General features: G+C 35.3%; 1 protein-coding gene across 4 annotated transcripts in view; it reads left to right on the top strand.

Moving 5' to 3' along the window:
- The window catches only part of LOC100875386 (uncharacterized), an 80,896-nt gene that overhangs the window by 42,429 nt on the left and 21,394 nt on the right, over positions 1-17,073 (top strand). The gene's annotated exons all lie outside the window — the stretch shown is intronic.

Genomic DNA, 17,073 nt, shown 5'->3' with positions numbered 1-17,073 from the left:
AATGGTAGTTAATGGTAGTTATTGGTAGTTAATGGTAGTTATTGGTAATTATTGGTAGTTAATGGTAGTTAATGGTAGTTAATGGTAGATCTGTTAATCAAAATTATAGAATTTTATTTATTATTTAGGTTTATTTTTTTGAGATTGATTTTGGTACTTTATTATCGCTTTCAAATTCTAAATGACAATGCTACGAGGTCAATTTAAGACAAATTGTTAATTGCAGTTAATGGTAGTTAATGGTAGTTAATGGTAGTTATTGGTAGTTATTGGTAGTTATTGGTAGTTAATGGTAGTTATTGGTAGTTATTGGTAGTTAATGGTAGTTAATGGTAGTTAATGGTAGTTAATGGTAGTTATTGGTAATTATTGGTAGTTAATGGTAGTTAATGGTAGTTAATGGTAGATCTGTTAATCAAAATTATAGAAGTTTATTTATTATTTAGGTTTATTTTTTTGAGATTGATTTTGGTACTTTATTATCGCTTTCAAATTCTAGATGACTATGCTGCGAGGTCAATTTAAGCCAAATAGTTAATTGCAGTCAATGGTAGTTAATGGTAGTTAATGGTAGTTATTGGTAGTTAATGGTAGTTATTGGTAGTCATTGCTAGTTAATGGTAGTTATTGGTAGTTATTAGTAGTTAATGGTAATTATTGGTAGTTAATGGTAGTTAATGCTAGATCTGTTAATCATAATTATAGAATTTTATTTATTACTTACGGTTTATTTTTTTGAGATTGATTTTGATATTTATTCTTGTCAAGATTAATTTTTATTTTGTCCTAAATAGGATTTATTGAAATTGAACATATACATTTGGGGAAAGAAATGAATTCACTGAGACATCTCTTACCTACCGATCTTAAGGGTGTCTCTACACTATTTGATGTATCAAAGACTCCAATATTATTTGCTCAAATTAAATTATGTTAGTTTAACTTAATTTACCAAGCTTGATAACCACAATGAACCCACACTGACCAAACAATATATTCTAAAAGTATACACATTTACAAGGATCATCTTATTTATGCAAGTTGAAGCACTTCACAAAAATTGTACATTTTTCAGAAAAATGTTTTTCACAAAAATTATAGGTTTTACATAAAAATTGTACATTTTGCATAAAAATGTTTTTGATAAAAATTGTAGGTTTTACATAAAAATTGTACATTTTTTACAAACATTGCAGGTTTTACATGAAAATTGTACATTTTTCACAAAAATTGTAGGTTTCACATAAAAATTGTACATTTTTCAAAAACATTGTAAGTTTTACATAAAAATTGTACATTTTTTGCAAACGTTGTAGGTTTCACATAAAAATTGTACATTTTTCACAAAAATTGTAGGTTTCACATAAAAATTGTACATTTTTCAAAAACATTGTAAGTTTTACATAAAAATTGTACATTTTTCACAAAAATTGTAGGTTCCACATAAAAATTGTATATTTTTCAAAAACATTATAGGTTTTACATAAAAATTGTACATATTTTACAAACATTGTATGTTTTACATAAAAATGGTACATTTTTCACAAACATTGTAGGATTTACATAAAAATTGTACATTTTCCACAAAAATTATAGGTTTTACATAAAAATTGTACATTTTACCCAAAGGTTGTATAATTTGTTTTAAAATTGCTACGTTTTAGAAAAGTCATGTTAAAAGTAAAAGTGTAGGTTAATTTTAGAGCAGGTGTTCTAGTAATCTTCCAGTTAGGACAGATATGAAGAGAGGGGAAAAAGCGAGAGAACGAAAGGAGATGAGAACGGTACGGTGGCAATAGCACGGCGATAAAGCCCGGTAATTCCGCTACCAGTTACGAGTCCTTGATGGTCGATGCTATGATTTCCACGTTACTCGGTGGCCGGTTGAATACCGTAACGACGCCGAACGTGACTCCGATCGAAAAGCCGACGCGATACGTCTCGTGCACGCGCGCCCCTGGCGTCGATGCTCGTTTCCAGTTATCTATTACCGTTGTCATACTTCCGTAATACTTCTTCATCGGCCGTTAATCGTGTAGTGAGCCTTATGCTTGGTCCACAATGCTACTGGTCTTCCAACTTTACTCTTAATCTATGATCTTCATTTTGAATACTCTTCATATACGTATGTACATATGTACATGTTTAAGTATGTGTGAAGATATTTATTAGATAAATCATTGAGGGTTAAGTTAGTTAAGGTTAGTTTAACTTTAGTAGGTTAGGTTAGGTTAGTTAATTTAAGTAGGTTAGGTTAGTTTAGCTTAATTTAAGTAGGTTAGTTTAATTTGAGTAGGTTAGGTTAGTTTAGCTTAATTTAAGGAGGTTAGGTTAGATTAGGCTAATTTGACTAAACAGGTTAGGTCAGGTTAGCTTAATTTAAATGGGTTAGGTCAGGTTAGCTTAATTTAAATAGGTTAGGTCAGGTTAGCTTAATTTAAATAGGTTAGGTCAGATTAGCTTAATTTAAATAGGTTAGGTTAGGTTAGCTTAATTTAAGTAGGTTAGGTTAGATTAGGCTAATTTAACTAAACAGGTTAGGTCAGATTAGCTTAATTTTAATAGGTTATGTCAGATTAGCTCAATTTAAATAGGTTAGGTGAAATTACCTTAATTTATATAGGTTAGATCATGTTAGCTTAATTTAAATAGATTAGGTCGGATTAGCTTAATTTGAATGGGTTAGGTCAGAATAGCTTAATTTATATAGGTTAGTTCAGATTAGCTTAATTTAAATAGGTTAGGTTAGCTTAATTTAAGTAGGTTAGGTTAGGTTAACTGAATGTAAGTAGGTGAGGTTAGGTTATGTTTATTGTATGTTATAAGTGTAGGTCGTATAGTCTATTATTAATGTAAATCTTATCTTCAAAGTCTACTTTTAGTATGTTTGAGAAAGTGTCTAGATCTGTAGGTCTTTTAGAAGAGAATCATGAATCTCATGCTATAAGACTGTCTATAAGAAAGTGAATTTATAAATCTTGTAATGTAAACTATTCCTTAATACAGTAAGTGTATATATCTTATAATGTGAATGTCATACTGGACAAATTTTTAAAAAAGCAAATTTATAAAGCTTGTAGTGTAAAGCACTTTTTAAGACAGCAAGTGTAACCTTGCAGTATAAGCGTCATACAATGCAAGTTTTCAAAAAATCATATGAGTCCCACATTTATAAGATTCAGGATGTAAGACATTTTTTAAAAATGTAAGTCTGTCAGTATTACTTAAATGTGTCTAAAAGTCTCGCAGTGTTGCAACAATATTAATACTTGCAGTATTAACAGCAGTATAGTAATGATAACATTTGGAAAGTCATAAACTCTGTTACATCTATATAATTAATACGAGTACCCCTGTCACGAAACCACCAGATTATTATCGCAAGGATTAAAATCATAGTAATTACACGAGGCAAGAAAGATTAAATTAAGACTGAAATAATCGTAATTAGAATTAACGCGACCTGTTCTGAACATGCAAACTTTGTTTCGATTATGCACATGAAGTTATATTAACCAATTAAAAAGTGAAACTATAATCATACTGATACAAGGTCTATTATACTGATACTAATTATACTAATAAGAAATTTATAATTATACTAATCCGGTTTATCTTTGACACTGTGTTACGTCTTAATCTACTCAGTTACATTTTGCAGTAGACGCAGCCATGTGTCAGACACAAGAATTATGCGCGCATTAAACTTTCTACAAAGTTATGCATCATAATATTGACATTATTAAAAATTCATCTGGATGTTTCATTCTTTCGAAAACTCATTTGTCAGTCGAATGTTTCGCTTGGTCGAATACAGAAAGCAAGACTCGGTTTGATTAATGCCGATGAATTCGTTGAATTTATAGTTACGGATAACTCTCTGTCCGGGCAACAATTCCTCGTAGGCGTATCGTAGAAGAAAAACGTCGACTCGCCGGCGAAGATCAAAGAAAGCAACGTGTTGCAACGAGCTCCGTGCAACTTTCTCGTACCTTGGGTATAGTCCACTTCCGTCTTCCGTATTTGAATCGGACGACAGAACCTTGAGCGTGTCTTCGAGAAATTCTCGAAGAATTTCTCTGTCGTCAATCACTTGTCTTTCAGAAATTATCGGTCACTATGATTATACTGAGGACGATGCATATTAGGTACCTGAGGTGTAAATGATGGAAGAAAATTTAAATTAAGTTTGCAAACATGGGATAAATTCTATAATTTAAATTTTTTATTTTCCAACTTGATAATTTCCTATTCTCCCCAATTTCCAATCTGTTAATTTCCTGCCTTTTCCAATTTCCCATCTGTTAATTTCCTATTCTCCCTAATTTCTAATCTACTAATTTTCAACTCTCTCCAATTTTCAATCTGTTAATTTTCTACTCTTCCTAATTTCCAACCTTTTAATTTCCTAATCTCCCAATTTTCAATCTCCCCGTTTTTCAATCACCCTAATTTCCAATTTCCCAAATTTCTAAATTCCCAATTTTCAATCTGTTAATTTCCTACTCTCCTCAATTTCCAATCTGTTAATTTCCTACACTCTCCAATTTCCCATCTACTAATTTCCTACTCTCCCCAATTCCCAATCAGTTAATTTCCTACTCTCCCTAATTCTCAATCAGTTAATTTCCTACTCTCCCCAATTCCCAATCAGTTAATTTCCTACTCTCACCAATTTCCAATCAGTTAATTTCCCATTCTCCCTAATTTCCAATCAGTTAATTTCCTACTCTCCCCAATTCCCAATCAGTTAATTTCCTACTCCCCCAATTTCCAATCTATTAATTTCCCACTCTTCCTAATTTCCAACCTGTTAATTTCCTAATCTCCTAGTAATAAATCCTTTTTTTCCATCCACATCTAATCACTACCAAACAACGAAATTAATGCAACATTGATCAAAAATGAATTGCTCAAAATTTGATATGAAATTTAGTAGACTCTCGTTATATTGCCATAAACTAACAATAAGTTTCCTCCTAAAATATTTAATATTAAACATGAACATACGATACAACATCAATGAAACATGGATAATTCATCTGTTTCTATGAAATATAGTAAACTCGCGTTATATTGCCATATACTAATAGCAATCTTCCTTCTAAAATATTCAATGTTAAATGTTAAAATATGATGCAACATCAACTAAAAAGTGGATAGTTTAAATTTTATATGAAATTTAGGGAACTCTCGTTATATTGCCATAAACTGACAATACGTTTTCTACTGAAATATTTAATGTTAAACGCGAACATACGATGCAACATGAATGAAACATGAATAATTCATTTGTTTCTGTGAAATATAGTAAACTCGCGTTATATCGCCATATACTAATAGTAATCTTCCTTCTAAAATATTCAATATTAAATGTTAATATATGAAGCAGCATCAAGTAAAAATAGATCGTTCAAACTTTCATACGAAATTTAAGGAACTCTCGTTATATTGCCATAAACTAATACGTCTTCTCCTGAAATATTTAACAACATATAAATACTTTGCACATTATACATATCATCTTGCATAAAAAAATGTAGAAGAACCCAGATCAATGACACCTCCATTATTCATCGAGACAAAGTCTACGCAAAAAGATCGCTCGATAAAATCACGATCTCATCACCTCGGTGAAAAAAAGAAAGACCGTAGACCCGCCTATCGACCGGAGCAAAGTTTCTGTTGGTCTTGCATGTGTCCGTCTCCAAGCAACCCGGTTCGGGTTTTCACGGGCCGTCGTGTCCGATCCGTTTCTGAAAGGCGCGACAACGCGCACGTCATCGATCGCCACGTTATAGGAAGCCGATCGAGACGTTATCTCACGGTGAACTCGCGTGGTTTTCTTCCTTTTTGCCGCGTGCAACGGGATCTTGGTGCCTCGATTTCGCGCCTATCGCGGCAAAAACGCTTCCACTCGCCGCGTTATCCGACCGTGGATCGTTCCACCCGCGAACAACCAGATACCACGGACCATCTTCTATCGACCAATAAAACTTCCATCGTAACGAACCGCGTCCCCGTGAAATTTTAAGCGTGACATACAACGCGTCCGCGATCGCTCTCGCGCTATTGTGAGACCCTCGTACGTCGGCTACTAGACGATCTTTTTGCGCGCTGTTAATAACTGGTTCTGTCTCAACGTAATTATATTCGTCTGAGCGTAACGGGAACGGATCGAAACAGGAACATTTTCTTTCGCTTTTATTTCTCGCGTTTTCAGCTTTTTCTGTTTTGGGAAATAATAGACTTCTCAGGTTGGGGAATTATTGGTCTTGGGTCGACGCCATTTTCTTCCTGAATAACGGAATTTAAATATATTATATTTTAGTAATTATTTTAATGTCAGATGTGTTTATAAGTTAGAACGTGTGTATATTACGTGCTTATACATACACGTTTAAATATGCGTATTGATAAGAACGTGTGATGGTTCTTTATGTAAATGAATTTGAATTTTCCCGCCAACTAAGGTCACGTGTTCTTTAAATATTACGTACATAGACATATACGTGCTTATACGTTTACATATTTAGCAGTGAATTAATAAAAATGTTTGTGTCATAATTCTGTATATAAATGAATTTGAATTTTCGCGCCATCTGAGGTCACGTGATACAAACATGGCGGAGCTATGAAGCACCTATCTCATACAAATTGTACAACCTTCAGAGACATTTTAATTGTTAATTCTAGCAATATTAATTGTAGCAATATTAACAATAAATTACTGTAACAGTATTGACAGTACAAGGAAGAACTCTAACAGTATTAATAATAATTCTTCACGAATTTTTTTAATAAAATTGTATACTATGCAACTTTCCCAAACAGGAATGTGCATCTGGTCTTGAAGAAATTAAGAATGTAGAGATTTCAGATAGTCGTTTTATAATCAACAGGATATGCAAAGCAGCATAGAAAATTCCTGAAATGACTGAAAATTCATTTTTCACAACAAACACGTAACTTCCTTGAGAGGTGCCTCTTCTAGGAGAGTATAAGTAACTGTACAGGATTCGTGCTCGCTCGATCGTATCCCGAAACGAATGGACAAAAAGTAGACGTTCTCGAGGCAACACGGTGGATCATGAATACCCGGGTAGTTTATTAATAGGCATAAATCATGTAAAAACAGGCGGGCAATTATGATACGCTCTAATTCGCATGGCATTTGCACCCTTTAGAGATCAACAGATTCCTGTTTAAAATCTTCCGTAACAAAATTGAATATCGATCGAAAACTTGGAACTTAAATCAACGTAACATCGATTAAAAATGAATCGTTCTAATTTTTGTATGAAATTTAGTGAACTCTCGTTATATTGCCATAAACTAACAATGAGTTTTCTCCTCAAATATTTAATGTAAAACGTAAACATACGACGCTATATTAATAAAAGATGAATCGTTTCAATTTTTATATGAAATTTAGTAAACTCTCGTTATATTGCCATAAACTAACAATAAGTGTTCTCCTCAAATATTTAATGTAAAACGTAAACATATGACGCAACATTAATAAAGGATGCATCATTTCAATTTTTATATGAATTTTAGTAAACTCTTGTTATATTGCCATAATCTAACAATACGTTTTTCCTGAAATATTTAATGTTAAACGTGAACATACAATGTAACATCAATAAAAAATGGATCTATCAAATTTTTAAATGAAATGTAGTAAACTCGCGTTATATTGCCATTTACTAATAGCAATGTTCCTGCTAAAATATTCAGTGTTAAACGTAAATATATGATGCAACATTAACTACAAATAGACCGTTCAAATTTTTATATGAAATTTAGTGAACTCTCGTTATATTGCCATAAACTAACAATACGTTTTTTCCTGAAATATTTAATGTTAAACGTGAACATACGATGCAACATCAATGAAACATGGATAATACAGTTGTTTCTATGAAGTATAGTAAACTCGCGTTATATTGCCATTTACTAATAACAATGTACCTTCTAAAATATTTAACATTAAACGTAACTATATGATGCAACATCAACTAAAAAGTGGATAGTTCAAATTTTAAATGAAATTTAGTAAACTCTCGTTATATTGCCATATACTTACATTGCCATAAATTGCTATTATAATTGACTAACGAGTTTAAATACATAATTTGCAAGGTCAATAAAGTACCAACAAGATAAAATGAGCAATATAACGAGAGGCCCTGAAATGAAATGAAATTCGATGGCAAAGTAAGTTTCATCCAAGGTATTCGAAAATGATGGATGTTGGTATAATTCGATAATCGTGAGAATGAACGATAAGATAATAACAAGGAATCGTTAGCACACTCGAACTTTCCCATGGTAGCGGTAACAACCAAATTCCAGGCTGACGAACAAGCTTCTTCTTTCCTGTTCCCCTTCAATCATCCTCCATTTCCTGCAAGCTCCGCTACACCCGCTTGTTAAGACGGCGCGTCTGAACGCGCCAGGAAAGACATAAATTAAATTACCATCGAGTATCAAGTAGCCGCCTATGGGGAATAATTCGCCAACTCGGAAACCAATGATTTCCACCGAGCAAAAACAGAGAAGGATACGATGTTGGTTTCTAAACGTTCGTCAAAAGAGTCTCGAAATGAACCGTTCGATCGGAGGCTAATTAATTTGACGAGCGTGTGACGGGACTTGGGCTGGTTGGCTACGAGTCAACCATTGCTAATTGCGATCCATCATAGATTATTAGTCGTTGGGGATTGCTGATCTGTGGCGCCGATCATGGCTGTTTTGTCCAACGATGTGTTTTACATGCCTTGGATTTCCGTTACATCTATTACGTTATGTTTATTGTATTAGTCTGTTTTTAAATTCTTGGGTAATTGATCGGTGGTTAGAGTATGTTTAGAATCTCTGATTTTCAACTTGTTAATTTCTCAATTTCCCCAGTTTCTAAATCTCTGAGTTCCAATATGCTAATTTCCCAATTTTCTGAAATTCCAATCTTCAGAATTTTCGATTACCTGAATTTCAAATTTCTCAAATTTCTAAATTCATAATTTCCCATCTTCCAAATTTCCCATCTCTCAAATTTCCCATCTCTCAAATTTCCCATCTCCCTAATTTCCCATCTCTCAAATTTCCCATCTCTCTAATTTCCCATCTCCCTAGTTTCCCATTTCCCTAATTTTCCAACTCCCAAATTTTCCATCTCCCTAATTTCCCATCTAACAAATTTCCCATCTAACAAATTTCCCATCTCCCTAATTTCCCATCTCTCAAATTTCCTATCTCCCTAATTTCCCATCTCTCAAATTTCCCATCTCCCTAATTTCCCATCTCTCAAATTTCCTATCTCCCTAATTTCCCATCTCTCAAATTTCCCATCTCCCTAATTTCCCATCTCTCAAATTTCCCATCTCCCTAATTTCCCACCTCTCAAATTTCCCATATCCCATATTTCCCACCCACAAATTTCCCATCTCCCAAATTTCCCATTTCCCTAATTTCCCAACTGCCAAATTTCCCAACTCCCTAATTTCCCATCTCCCTAATTTCCCATCTCCCAAATTCCCCATCTCTCAAATTTCCCATCTCCCTAATTTCCCATCTCTCAAATTTCCCATCTCCCTAATTTCCCATCTCTCAAATTTCCCATATCCCATATTTCCCATCTCTCAAATTTCCCATCTCTCTAATTTCCCATCTCCCTAATTTCCCATTTCCGAAATTTCCCATCTCCCATATTTTCCATCTCTGAAATTTCCCATCTCCCAAATTCCCCATCTCCCAAATTCCCCATCTCCCCAATTTCCCATCTCCCAAATTCCCCATCTCCCAATTTCCCATCTCCTAACTTCCCATCTCCCAAATTCCCCATCTCCCAAATTTCACACCTCCCAAATTTCCCATCTCCCAAATTTCCCACCTCCCACTTCCCAAACCCCAAATCCCCACATAATCAACCACAAACCTTGAAATACCTTCACATCCCCACGCTCCCCATTACGTCTCTATTACGTGTCAACTACGTGTCTCGAAAACGCGGAAACTGAGTTTCGCAACGCAGCGTCATTTTAAAGTTAAACGCTCGTATGACCCGAGTGTAAAGGATATTCTCTGGGACGAAGCAACTTTTCACTCGGTCGACCGCGCTGTCAAACGCTCGGCTTATCCGCTCGAAAACGTTCATTAAATCTGCCACGGTCCCCGTTGCGACAACGTATTGTCCCCGTTAGGGACAGGGGCCAGTTAATTGGTCGGTTAGTAGGTTAATTGACGCATTCTTCTTTTTTTCTTCTCTTTCTGAATCGGCGAGGTATCGGTAATGCGTGGGTAACGAGGTTAAATTGCGGTTGCTCCTTGAAATCTGACCTTCTCGTACACTTTCAGCCACAATGAAAAGGCGCGTTTAACCTTTCTTGCTCTTCTTCTTCGTTTGGTGAATCGCGGTATTTCGCTGTCTGGACGGAGACGATTAACGCGGAAACGGGAACGTGTCTATGATAACCGCTACTCGTTACGGAACGTTTTTTTTACGGTCACGTGACTTTATTTCACAAAATGGATGACATTCACCGACATTTTATGGACTTTATTTTCACTTCGTGTTACATATTTATATTTCAAGGTCGTTTGAACAGGTATTTATGCTAATTTAATTGTTCAGCTATTAACTTGTCGTATGATTTTATCTTGAAAGACGAGTTCAAGACCTGTGCACATAAATTGTCAAAAATGAAACTTATAAATCAAGCATGATTATACACGTGACGGAAAAATAATGGGACTTGTGTAATGATTATATGTAACAAGTATGATTGTATGACTACAATAAATACGACTATAGTATGGATAATATAGGAAAATATAGTAGACTATAGTAACAGTGTGTGAGCCAGAAATTGAGGTTAGGTTAGGATTATATACATGACGGAAAAATAATGGAACTTGTGTAATGATTATACGTAACAAGTATGATTGTATGACTATAATAAATATGACTATAGTATGGATGATATAGGAAAATATAGTAGACTATAGTAACAGTGTGTGAGCCAGAAATTGAGGTTAGGTTAGGATTATATACATGACGGAAAAATAATGGAACTTGTGTAATGATTATACGTAACAAGTATGATTGTATGACTATAATAAATATGTCTGTAGTATTGATAATATATGAAAATATAGTAGACTATAGTAACAGTGTGTGAGCCAGAAATTGAGGTTAGGTTAGGTTGAACGTTTGACAATGTTAAAATATTAAAATTACACTAACACATGTTTCTCTTCTCTACACAACAATCAAGTAACGTGTGTTTAACAATTGATCAAAAATTAAACGTCCAACAACGAGCAGTTGCGAAGGGAATGCACGAGCAGTTACGAAGGGAGTACATGAACAGTTAAAAAGAGAGTGCACGAACAGTTAAGAAGGGAGTTCATGAACAGTTAAGAAGGGAATGCACCAGCAGTTAAGGAGGGAAGTAGAAACATTGAGACATGACGTAGCAAGAAATCCCAGAAGGTCCATGTTCTGTTTACGTTTATTTGCGCAGACAGGCCGAAAATGTGCGAGCATAAATTTGTCCCCAGGCGGGTGTTCCCGGCGGACGTTCGCGAAAACCTGTCACGTATGGATCCCGCACGTGTTTAGGAAGTCGGAGGGGAGCATTATGAAACCTCGCGACTATGAATGTTAATGGCAACTTAGACAGCGGCGACGTTTACCATGACCGTTGCAGAAAGTATAAACACGGCGAAGAAACTCATCCGACTGTCTCGCCGGAGAGCGTTTCGAGAATAATTCACGCTACGAACCCCCTTTTCAGAAATCGAATTTACGACTGGGTTAAATTTTAAGTTCGGGGATTCTGGAGGGACGATTTATGGAAAGCGTGATATTAGAAATTAACGACGAGGTAAACGTTCTCATTAATAAGCACGTTATTTTATTTTGCTAAGTGATTTGTTGAGTGAAATAAAAGAGGGTGTAATTTGAAGTACTCTAAGTCTATTTGAAGTACTATTTTTTCATCGAAGTATGGTTCTAAATTTTTGTACGATAAGTTAAGTAGATATCTGGTCTATACATGCACACATTTCCGATTTGGAGATAACAGAAATAAAAGTTAATATAATTATAAATGTTGGGAAGTAGAGGTCTATGAAAGCAATTATTTAGAAGGAATGTACGAGCGGTTCTGAACGATTGCTAGTGGAAAGAGGTCATCGTGCGCGTGTCTGGAAACACCGGTCAGCGACAGTTTTATATTCTTTGCTTCTTGACCTTGCCCCAGAGAGGCCACCGATCGGAACACTATTCGAAGCATGTAGGGTAGAGCAGTAGTTTCTTTCTCGTAGTTGGACGCTTAACGGTCTCGGTCCATGCCGATCGGATCGCCACGCCACGTATCCTTGAAGTTATCTCCCAGTGACCAACCTGCAGGACGATCAACCTGCTTCGGGATCTTTTACTCATAATCAAATGATAATAACTGTAGTTATTTGGGGAGTTTAGGGAATTTCGAGGATTTTCGGGATTTGGGAAATTTACGGAATTTTAGGGTTTTAAGGAATTTGGGGAATTTTTAGAATTTTAGGAATTTGGGGAATTGGGGGAATAGGGAGACTTGGGAGAATTTGGTGAATTTGGAGAATTTTAGGGATTTGGGAAATTTGTGGAATTTAGGGATTTGGGAAATTGGGGGAATTTGAGGAATTTGAGGAATTTGGGGAATTTGGGCAATTGGGAGGATTGGGGGAATTGGGGGAATTTGGGAAATTTGGAGAATTTGGAAAATTATAGGGATTTGGGGGATTCGGGGAATTTTGGGAATTTGGAGAATTTTAGGGATTTACGGAATTTGGGGAATTTTTAGAAATTTAGGGATTTGGGGAATTGGGGGAATAGGGAGGCTTTGGGGGAATTTGGTGAATTTGGTGAATTTGGAGAATTTTAGGGATTTGGAAAAGTGAAATTTTAGGGATTTGGAGAATTGGAGGAATTTGAGAAATTTGAGGAATTGGGGGAATTTGGGGAATTTGGAGAATTTGGAGAATTTTAGGGATTTGGGGGATTTGGGGAATTTGGGAAATTTAGAGAATTTTAGGTATTTGGGGAATTTGAGTAATTTGTAGAATTTTAGGGATTTGGAAAACTTAGAGAATTTTAGGGATTTTGGTTAATTTGTAAAATTAAAAAAATTAAAATTATTGGACTTAAGTATTCAAAATTTAAAAAAATTACGAATTTCAGAATTTTTTAATTTAGTGACTTACAAACTAAAGGATTTGGAAAATTACAAATTTGATAATTTTATAATTTGAGAATTTTCAAACCTATCAATTTAAAAATTCATTCATTCAAAAATATACAAATTTGAAGATTTAAGAATTTTCCTATTAAAAATCCTAAAAATTCACAACTCAGAATACCTACAATTACAAAAATGTCCAAATGTAAACATTACAAAATTTCACATTTTAAAAGTTTGCAAACTCGCTCCTAAAGTTCATCAATAATCCAGCCCACGCAGAATCACTCCAATAAGCAGAATGCAATTTTCCTTGCGTACAATTTTGCCCCATCAAACCCGGAGAAATTGCATGACATTCAGAAACAGGCTGCATCGACGTGGGTCGATCTCCATAGACGCTCCTAATAAAAATTCAAATTTCGTTCCATATTCCTGACAGGTTTGCGTAAGAGTTCAGGCATGTTTCGCAATCTGAAAACTTTCGCTTTCGATTGTGATAATGTCTCGAAGAAAAATACACACTGAAATTCCGTAGATGTTGCTTTCAGCAAATGACTGAAAAATATTTTCTAACATATAGGAAGGGTATTCAAACTTTGATCGTGAAATATGGGAAAAGTTTCTTCTTTTACGGATTGTAAACTTTCTACTCAGCATACGTATAATGGTTGCGAAGTTTTCTGTAGGTAAAAATTTCTTTGTGGAACTCGTAAGAGTATTCGTCACCCTCACATTTAGTGAAGTAGATGCATCAATAGATGGTGTTGAAAGATGTAGCTTTTGAAGCTAGTTAAATTATAATTGAGTTCAAGAGAAGTTAGGTTATGTGACTAAATAATGCCTCACATATACTAATCTTGTACCCTCACATTTATTGACGTGGATGCATCAACATATCTGGATGGTGTTGAAAGATGTAGCTTTGAAGCTAGTTAAATTATAATTGAGTTCAAGAGAAGTGAGGTTATGTGACTAAATAATGCCTCACATATACTAATCTTGTACCCTCACATTTATTGACGTGGATGCATCAACACATCTGGATGGCGTTGAAAGATGTAGCTTTTGAAGCTAGTTAAATTATAATTGAGTTCAAGAGAAGTGAGGTTATGTGACTAAATAATGCCTTACATATACTAATCTTGTACCCTCACATTTATTGATGTAGATGCATCAACATATCTGGGTGGTGTTGAAAGATGTAGCTTTGAAGCTAGTTAAATTATGATTGAGTTCAAGAGAAGTGAGGTTATGTGACTAAATAATGCCTCACATATACTAATCTGGTACCCTCACATTTATTGACGTGGATGCATCAACACATCTGGATGGCGTTGAAAGATGTAGCTTTGAAGCTAGTTAAATTATAATTGAGTTCAAGAGAAGTGAGGTTATGTGACTAAATAATGCCTCACATATACTAATCTTGTACCCTCACATTTATTGACGTGGATGCATCAACATATCTGGGTGGTGTTGAAAGATACTCTAAATGTTATTTTTTTGGAAGTCATTTTAAAGCGGTCCTTGAAGTTTTTAATCCTCTGAGATGCTTGAAGAGTATCTTAGCTATAAGATTCTTCAGATTGTCTTCCGTTGAGAATTACAGGGACGTTGAATGAGCAGGGTGCGATCGATAACTGGACAGATTGCCCGTTCGTGACGAAAGAAGTTTGTTTTCGAGACGGCCTGTAATTTTTCCACTGAGATGCTGAGGATGCTTGATTCGTGGTTTCAGTCGGATGATTAATGGCATATTTATGCTACCCCTCGCGATTCTCCACTTTACATTTAAATGCTGGAAAGTTTGAACGAGGTTCTTGACTTTGTATTCCGAACGCAGCAATCCGGAGAAATTGTTACCTGCGGAGAAAGAGACAATTTCCAAATCTTCGATTTTGTAAGTTTCAAAATTTCCGTGGTTATTTTGCTTATTGGTCGATGCACTTCTCGGCTCGAGGATGTTCCTGTTTGCTGAAGAAAATGCACTCTTCTACGAGAGTGGTATGCAAACATCAGTTTCATATCCGGAAGCGGTTTCCAGCGGTTTGCACGAGTGGTTGCTTCTCTTTTTTGCGGGAAAAATTTTAATAGCTGGATAAAACCGGACTAATCCGTGTTTATCTTTGTTATTTTTCATAAAAAGACTCGTGAATTTCTCATATGAAGTTGGATTGTATAGAAACGTTACTCTCTTGAGTAAATAAATATCAATCTCATCATATGGAAGACAAGATGGCTGCCGAGAGTAAGTTCAACAACTTCAATTTTTCTGGTTTACTCCATTTGTATCAATTCATCACTTTCTTGAGAACATACATATCTAAAAAATTGATTCACAATACTAGAGCCAATCAGAGCCACGCGCCATCTTTGCAGCCACACTCTCAGCATCCATGAACAAAACATTTGATCGACGATTTAGCATTCTTCCAAAACCAACCTGATCCAGAAAATATTAAGCTCAGTATTTGTCTGCAAACTTCAGAATATCAGTACAGACGAAGTATAAAAACTTGCAGATGTTTGTACAGGACCAATTAATTCGCGGAAGTGTGATGTTGTGGAGCCAGCGAAAATCATTTGCCGGATATCGTTCCGCGTGCTCGCGGTCAACCGAGTTCTCGTTCCTCTCGTTGCCCTGAAATATGTGTCACTTTTTGCGGGCTCTCGTGCACCATACGGGAAACGGGTAACACGAGACCACGGCCCAGTTCCCCTGCAACCGCGAGGAACACGTTCGTTCTATTCCTCGCGTGCTCCTCTTGCTACGTGTTTTACCAGTCGGTTTCTTCGTCACCCTTTATCTGCTGTCATTCTGTATGCAAAAATTTGCATGGTCATTATAAGTTTACAAGTGAAACTTAGGCATTTGTTGTATCTTGGTTGCAAGGTACCTATGTACCAATGTAGCAGTGTACCAATGTACCAATGCATCAATGTATTAATGTATTGGTTCATCAATGTAACAACGTACCAATGTACCAATACATCAATGTATTAGTTAATCAATGTACTAGTCTACCAATGAACTAATACACCAATGTACCAATGTACTAGTCTACCAATGTACCAATGTACCAATGCATCAAAGCATCAATGTACTAGTTCACCAATATAACAATGTACCAATGTACTAGTCTACCAATGAACCAATACACCAATGTACCAATGTAATAGTATACCAATGAACCAATATAACAATGTACCAATGTACTAGTCTACCAATGAACCAATACACCAATGTGCCAATGTACTAGTATACCAATGAACCAATACACCAATGTACCAATGTACTAGTATACCAATGTACCAATGTACCAATGCATCAATGTATTAGTTCACCAATATAACAATGTACCAATGTACTAGTCTACCAATGAACCAATACACCAATGTACCAATGTACTCGTATACCAATGAACTAATATATAAATGTACTAATGTACTACTCTACCAACCTACCAATGTAGCAATGTACTAGTCTACCAATGTACCAATGTATCAACCTACAATGCACAAATTTGCCAATGTATCAATCTACTAGGGTACCAATTTACCAAGGTGTCAATCTACCAAGATACCAATACAATAATATACTAATTTGTCAATGTACCAATATACCAATGTACCAATTTACCAAGGTACCAATCTATCAAGATTCCAATCTACCAAGGTTCCAATCTACCAAGAGTTCCAATCTACTAAGGTACCAATCTAACAAGGTACCAATCTACCAATGCACCAATCTATCAATGCACGAACGTACCAAAGTTCCAATCTACCAAGGGTTCCAATCTACTAAGGTACCAATCTTGCAAGGTACCAATCTACCAATACACCA

The sequence above is a fragment of the Megachile rotundata genome, chromosome 13, assembly GCF_050947335.1.
Source record: "Megachile rotundata isolate GNS110a chromosome 13, iyMegRotu1, whole genome shotgun sequence".
Taxonomy (NCBI): Eukaryota; Metazoa; Arthropoda; class Insecta; order Hymenoptera; family Megachilidae; genus Megachile; species Megachile rotundata.
The sequence above is the reverse complement of the archived record's forward strand: the minus strand, read 5'-3'. Positions and strand labels throughout refer to the sequence as shown.